Source organism: Aulostomus chinensis, chromosome 12 (assembly GCF_037954235.1).
Source record: "Aulostomus chinensis isolate RoL2024-O1b breed Wild chromosome 12, RoL_Achi_v1.0, whole genome shotgun sequence".
NCBI classification, from domain to species: domain Eukaryota; kingdom Metazoa; phylum Chordata; class Actinopteri; order Syngnathiformes; family Aulostomidae; genus Aulostomus; species Aulostomus chinensis.
In genome coordinates this window covers 26,798,115-26,806,102 of record NC_141331.1, presented here as the reverse complement: position 1 = coordinate 26,806,102, position 7,988 = coordinate 26,798,115, and the positions used below count along the sequence as shown (strand labels likewise).

Genomic DNA, 7,988 nt, shown 5'->3' with positions numbered 1-7,988 from the left:
ACTGTGGAATATGAAGCACAGATAAATACACACACACACACACACACACACACACACAAGCATCATGTGTACATTAAGGAGCATCACACACGCAAATTAATTATGCAACTGTACCTGAAACAGCTTTGACGTTCCCACTTATCACAGCCCATATCTGTTGCAGATGGCGTGTTCCTGCATACATCAACATAAACTCAGCAGTTAACACTTTTAAGATGCTCTCAGACACGCTGGTGATGAAGAGCAACTGCCGCTGGCTCGCGCAGCCTGGCAAATGCACCTGCAGTAAGTTAATCAGTCAGTGTCTCGGGCAGCTCACACACACCAGCTGTGCAGTTCTGCATGCTGGAGGGTCCCCTGGCAGAGAAGCACATTTCCTCTCATGCTGGAATCGGGCAGATGATAAATTGGGATCCAACAAAGGCGCCCATTCAGCCTTGCTAAAAAGCATATAACCGATTGTTTGTGGATGAGCGATGAAGGCAAGAATTATGCCCCCAAATCTTCTGTATTCCTCATTCTCCTCCTCCAGACGCTGGTGTACTCAACAGATCTGCTCCTCATCTTAAAATTTAGGTTCACCTGAACCTGGATCTTGTACCACGTTCTCTAACAAAATGGTTGCATAGCAGATTGCGCCTCATATATCAAGGTCGTTCCATCTACTTCTCCTCATTAATTGTGGCGTGTCCTATAGCTAATTGAGGCCTATGTGACGTGTTGTAACATCGGCTACAGGTAATTAATTAGCGTTTTTTTTTTTATTTCTCAACACCGCCCTCAGCTGATTACACACACTGCCCAGTTAATTAAGGCAGGACTGCCTCAATTATGTCCCAGCGAGTGATGATCTGCATTCATTTAAAGGACAATACCTGCCATTGTCACGTGCGGTCTGACTGTTGGAGAGTTGTTATACAAATTCCCCCATTTTTTGACATTCATTATGAGGACAGTTTGGATCATCATTGAGCAAATAACCTCGATGATGTCATTGTGACATCAATAGTTTTGTCTCAGCTCTGTTGGGAGAAAATAGAATGGACACAGAAATGTTTTTTTATTACATTTTTTTTAACGTTTATTGTGAAATTGTTAGCGATCCATGAAACAAACTGGATCCTTGCTGAATCTGTAACTCTATCAGGATGGTCAACCATTATCATGCATTACTGAACCAAATCCTACCAAGACACGTTTGTGACATATGAGACGAAGGCCAAACAACCACAACTTTACCGTTCAATAAGACGAACAGGGGACTCCAAACTCTTGGCCACCGGCCTGAAGTTTAGAAAAGTGAGTTTGGGGTTTGTTGGTTTTCTCATAGTGGACACTTGATGCACACACAGGCTCTTGACACACTCTCGCCACAGTTGCACTGGTAAACATTTGTTGCACCTGTACTTTTATTTCAAAATAAGGTATTTTTGCGAAGCATCAAGTATGCTGCCCGTCTTCATTTTTGCCCGCAGGGATTGATGTCCATGGGAGACTCTTTATTTTGAAAAACCTCTTCATTGTGTCACAGGGATGGTGCCATATTATATATTATAAAGCATTTTTTTCCATTGGCCAAAAAAACAAACCAAAAACAAACACCTGCTAACCGTTGACATTTTTCTGCATAGTGAAGGGCTGAGTCGGCCATCTCTCTCTGGGTCGAATGGTCCTGCAGTAGACGTGGGTATTTATCGGCTCTGGCTCTGACTGGCATCATTGTAAACAACTCCTGGGATGAACGCCATAATTTGCCGCCACCTACGATGAACGCTCGGGGCTCTTCCATCAACAAAATATACCATGAAGGCGATGAAGGCTTGTCGCCTCGGCCAGTAACTTTGCTGATTTTGTCACCTAAGATATAAAAGTTCGACCATTTTGGATTCAAGCATCACTTTGATGTTGCTCATTCTGCTTTGATGTTTTAATCAGACCTCCATGTTGCTTTGTTTGTTCAGTCTTTTTTAAACTGCCTGCATTCATGACATCAGACCAGACGCACCAGTAGGAACGCTTCCGCGGTGGGACGGGCTTCTCTAACAGGCTGACCCGGGTTTAAAAACACTGCGTGCACATAGGGATGCATAATGAGACGTATGAATATTTTATTTTATTCTAGTTATTTTCAGTGACGTAGATCACATTGTTTAATTTCATAATTCATAATTCTGTCATATTGATTGCAGCAAATCACAGTGGAAACGGCATGAACTCCTTCATGTCTCCAAAGCTCACGTCAGTGCCAGACAGTGGATGGAGGACGTCGCACCAACACAGTGTTAGGGTTCGTCGTCCTGTTTGCTCTGAGTTTGTGTTTGAGTGACGGCCGGCAGGTGTGTGTGACTGGTTGCGGTGCTTCATTTTGCCCCTTTTAATGACTTGAACTTCCTGTGAATGGATGAACATGTCACAATCTGCGCTCTCCTTTGGCTTGGTGGCTCCTCAGTTGATTTGAAAGAGCTGACTGGCTCAGTCGCGTCATGTGAGAGGGTGAGCTTTTTGGGACCAATGGTGTGGGGCACGAACAGAAAGCTGCACCAGCTAAAATAGAAACGCTCTGACAAAATGGACTTGTTTGCAATCATTTATCAAGTTATTGGTGGGGGGGTCAATCTTCGATTTCGTTATTTGTCCTTCCTCATTTCTAAAAGAAAAAGACAAGAATCATACACGTTGCAGTCAGATGGATCGTCTTCATCTGCTACAGACCAGTGGACGGCTGCAGTGCAGCACCAGCAGTGGGAGTGTTAGCTTCCTAGCATACGTGGCTTTGATGGTGGAAACCTGAGCACTGCGGGAAGAAGACTGAAGACAAGTCCAGCCCGGGGTCTTCATACTCTAGGCAACAGAGCCAACCCCTGCCACCACGTGCTGCAATAAATAATGGAATATTCCAGATGACATCATGACATCCATATGATGAGCAATGAAACCGGTGATCTACACTCTCCCTGTCAACTCAGCACAGGTTTACAATCCTGGCGGAGAGAAATAAAGCTCAGCAACTGCCCTGGGTTTTCACAGCATTAGCAGAAATGCTACAGCTGTTAGCCTCTGAGGCCCATTGTGTCTGTGCTGGTCTATTAATGGACACTAAATAAGACCAGTGTGGATGTGAATTGAATGTCCTGTAAATGAGTGCACGTTGCACACGGCTGACACACAACACAAACACAAATACACGCACACACGCACGCACACACACACACATACACACACACACACACACACACACACACACACAGAGCGACCACACATGGCGCTTGCTGGTGTTAAAGCTGTTAGCCACGGTCTCGACTGAGCTCCATTCCCCAAATGCCTCCCAGTTGTAACCTGAACTCTGAGGAACACATGGGATGAGTGCAGTCGCTCCACCTCTCCACTCATCTCTGCACTTCACATTCATCCAAGACATCATCACCTTTCAACACTGTAAACCATGATAATACATTTTTATATATATACACAACTTCTGATCGTAAAGTTCTCCAAATATTCAAAGATTTGAACTCCAGTCACTGGCTGGGTTTTTGCTTCACAATCTCCTGCTGAATTTTTAGAGATTAGATAAAAGAAAACGTTCATTTACGTGTGTTTCCATCCACCACTGTGCTGTGAATACTGGAAGGTAATTGAGATCAACAGCAGGTGGTGCAAAAAGCAATGCGTGATTAAAAGCATAACTAAAAGGTGCATCCAAACAAAAGGGGAGGAAAGAAGGTGCGAGAAAATGGAACAACTGACATGGAAATTATCACAAAAATCAATGGCGACACGCTGCATCTGGCCCCTCGCCACTCACCCTTCATTCTCCCCTCTTGAACCATCACAATTAAAACTAAACCCCCAGTGTTTTTTCCACTGTACAGCTGATGTGGTCTCTGTCGGTCGTCAGTCCACTGACGTGAACGACCACGTCTCTCAGAGCCGACCAAGTCGTCCTGTGGTGTCTCACCGTTCTTGGGAAATGAACGTAACTTCAGTTTCAAAGGAAGCAAACCCGAATAACCAGCAACATGGTGGATGGACCGTTAGCTTGTGAGGTGGCTGCTGGTTTCTCAAGACCACAACACCAGAGTCTTGTCAGGCTTCAGATTTGTTTGGACAGAAGTTCTGACCAAGCTGTGTCCTTCCAGATATGCAGATGCAGTGCAGGTGTGTGTGTGTGTGTGTGTGTGTGTGTGTGTGTGTGTGTGTGTGTGTGTGCGCGCCCGTCCGCATGGCTCCTGAGGAGATTAGCACGGATGCTACTTTAGCATTGATATTTCATGACTGGGGAATATTTCATGTTTGAAAGAAGTGCAAGAGTCCGTTGATCTGCCTGGTTGATGGAGCCTGAGGTGGAATGAAGGTTCATCCAGTGACCTGCCTGAGTTCTGACCTCTCCGGTGGTTCTGATGAATCAGGTTACGTGACAGGAACTTTGGCTCACAAGGAGCACTTTGTTCCCTGGCTGCTCGCTTCCAAGTGGTAAAGTGTCTGAGTAAGACACTCAAATTTACAACATAACTTTAATCACCAAAGACAGAGGAAAATGTAGACATTTTGTCTTTGTGCAAAACGCAGAGAAAAAGACATCGTCGTTCTTGCTAGGCTCAGACCCTGTAACCCTGACAACACAGCCCGTTGAAACCAGTCTCAGAGCCGATCGGCTATGACGACGTAGCCTCTGGCAACAAGGTCCAGTATTTTGGGGTTCTGGTGTAGCCAGCAGATATCCAAGACTTCCTGGTTCTGTTGGCTGCTCGTAGTTTAAAGTCTGTATAGCAACTTGGGACGTTGGCTTGAAGTTGGCAGGCGACAAACACAAGCACCTTGTTACGAAGTCGTCTGACAAGGCCGATGTGTTTCCAGACTGATGAGTGAGACGCTTCCCTGCCCCGGCACCCCCCCCCCCTTCAGATTCTGTTTTTATGAGCAGAATCTATTTATTGAGATTAGGTGGAACTCACCAACAACCAGGGTGTGAACGCCTGGAGATGACGGGGGGGCAGCCTTCCTGCAGGCATCTGCGGTGCACAGTACTTTTCCTCAAGAACGGCACATTTTGAGCTCAGCAGCTACGCCGATTCACCAGATATCAGTCCAGTCGTTGGTCTCTCTTTTTAGCTCTTTAGCTTTACTCTGCCATTTCCTGAACAAAATACCTATTAGCAGCAAAGTGTTCCATGGTCTTCACCCACTAACTTTGTGTGCCTGCTGCATTGCGCTGAGCTGGTGGTGAACAACGGGTTTAACCAGCTTCCCCTGAAAATGGCTGCATCCAAACCTACTGAACAGAGAGGGGCTGAAGGAGAAGTTGAGGGGGTTGCTGCTCCGCTGAGGAGAAACGCAGGGATGAGATATTCTCTGTGGGCTGCGTCATCATGAGTGATGGTCTTACGTCACTCACATTCGACACACATCAGCCTAATAAAACATGCATCAGCGCAGCTGAGAAAGGCATTAGAGACCAGCTGCTGGAGTCAGTGGAGACGTATTTATGTAACTGTTCTCAAGCACATTATTTAATCCCTGATGCGCACTACATGCTCGTACTACAGTATGTGATATATGTACACACACATATATATATGTGTGTGTACATATAAAAATACAGTTTAGTATCTTCATTGATACAATTTCACTTGAACAATTCCAGTAACTTTGGTCTCGGTCCATCATTTTGACCCGTTAGATAATTGGGCCCAGGTTGAACGACCCTCTGAAGCAGCGACGTTATTCACACTAAAGACTTTCTTTTCTGTTGGTTCTGAGTCTTTGTTTATGTGTTTGTTAGCATCCAGCGCAGCAAATTGTCAACAAAATTTGTAGGTGTGTGTAGCGTCACCGAGGAGGACCCCGCTGATTAACTGACGTCATGTTGTTGTTGTGTCTGTCGTTGTTCTTATTGGCTCTACTCTAACATATTGGTTAACTATAAATACTTTTAGTGGCCATTTAATTTTCAAAATATCGTTCAAATAGATCAAATGTTTTCTGATTTGTATATCATGAAACATGCTTTATTTTTCTGTCTGTTTTTTATCTCATTATCTTTTACCACCTATTCTATTGTCTTTTTTCAGGCTGTCTTCTGAACGCATTGCATTCACGCCGAGGTGAGGGAGAAAAGCCTTTTCCATTCTTCTGTATGTCCTGAACATACAGAGAACCTGATGATAAACATCTTGAGTCCTGAATCCACAGGTGCTGTGCTCTCGTTGCGGCTGAGCAAAACCAGAAAACGAGAACATTCGCAGACTCAACGTTGCGTTATGCAAGTCCATGATGTGCAACTAATTCTTAGATGTCATTGCTAAAATAAAGCCGATGCAGTGTGTGTGTGTGTGTGTGTGTGTGTGTGTGTGTGTGTGTGTGTGTGTGTGTGTGTGTGTGTACATGCTGCTGGTAGTATTCCTGCAATCTGCTACTCAGTGAGTGCGGTGCTACTGTCCATCTTTCCTCCACAGTAAGCATTTTTTATCAGACAAGAATGTGATAATATTCAGTATCAACATGGTGTGAGTCTGTTGCTGCCCAGAGGAGGTGCACACACACACACACACACCCACACACACCCACACACACACACGCTCCTGCAACAGTATTTTCTTTTCATGTGGAGCCTGGATTATCTGTGTGTGACACCTCTATAAATGCCTGCTCTGCTGCGGCGAAGCTCCTCCTCACTCACTCATACATATTTATGTGCCGTATGTTACAGGGAAGCAGGACTTTCACACCAAAACAAGGCAGATCTGTGTGAAGACAAATATAATCATTAAAGAGAAGGCGGGGTGTGCTTTGGAATTATATAAATATACAGTATAAACACACTAATTTACTCGCAGATGTAAGCTTTATGTAATTTGTGTCAACAACAGTAACTCCCTCTGTCAGCACCCATATGGAGGCTGGAGTCATGACAACAGAGGAAAACAAGCACATTGCATGAAATGAAACGTGCATTTTAGAACCTGAAAAATAATTTCCAACCGTTTGAAAATGTCTTCACATCTGCTTCCAACCCTTGTGTGTAATTACATGGAACCTTTCCTGTTGGTTATTTGATTTTTTTATTGTTCTGGTGACCTGTGTAAATGCAGAGATGCAGTTAAGTGTGTACTTGTATCTCTTTATAAAGAAGTAAACCTGTAATTTGAAATCATCTGATGATGCGCAGCACACCTTGCTTGTATTCAGGATAGTGAAGTGCTACAAACGATGGATTTTTCAAGCTAAAATACTGCAATTTGATCAGGGAGTTTGTTGCTTGATTCATTCTGAAACACGTTTGTGTGGCTTCAGAGGGAAAAAAGGGAAAAAATCTTGGACTCACATGATGTTTGGCGGGTGTTGCGCTGATGCAGAAAGCTGCTCCCTCGGCCACACGAGCACTGCTACTGTTTGTTTGACAATCTTTGGTAAAAGCAACAGCAAGCAGGAGGAGTGGGGAAATGCCAGCGCTGTCAGCTGTACTACTTCTTTAACCTTTCAAACTGAACAGCCAGGAGAACAAGGAGACTGTTGTAAGGTTCTGCTCAGAAAACAAATGAAACGCTGGCGTGTCTCTGGTCATCCTCAGGTGTGCAGATGATGTGATGGACTGAATTCGATGGTTGGAGATAACCCTGACTCACGGTACGACAACTCAGTATTTATTTTTTGCTCCAGTACGTCTAGATTTATGTTACCTGTTTTGGAACTAATGTCGTTCTTTTGACAAATGTTCTCAAAACTAATTGCACGGAGGACATTCAGCATCCAGGTGAACTCAGCGGAGTGTTTGTCAGGCAGTGAGCGCTGAAGCACGGCCATCTCACATTCACCAAAAACCAAACCCCACGCACACCAAACAGATCGTCTGTTTCCAGGTTCGCTCACCTGCTGGCTTGCATCAAAGCGGCGTCGCCTCAGCAGGGAGTCACTGCGCATCCCACTGGTTTCTTGGCGAGACGCTTCCTGTGCAGCACTGGAGGATTGACCAGAACCCCGATCGCTGG

General features: G+C 44.8%; 1 long non-coding RNA gene across 1 annotated transcript; it reads left to right on the top strand.

Moving 5' to 3' along the window:
- The first annotated feature begins 214 nt into the window (after positions 1 to 214).
- LOC147252636 (uncharacterized) lies at positions 215 to 7,625 on the top strand. The gene is made up of 3 exons (XR_015118807.1): positions 215 to 285; positions 6,072 to 6,104; positions 7,571 to 7,625. It is a non-coding gene; the product is annotated as an uncharacterized LOC147252636 (long non-coding RNA).
- Positions 7,626 to 7,988: the final 363 nt, after the last annotated feature.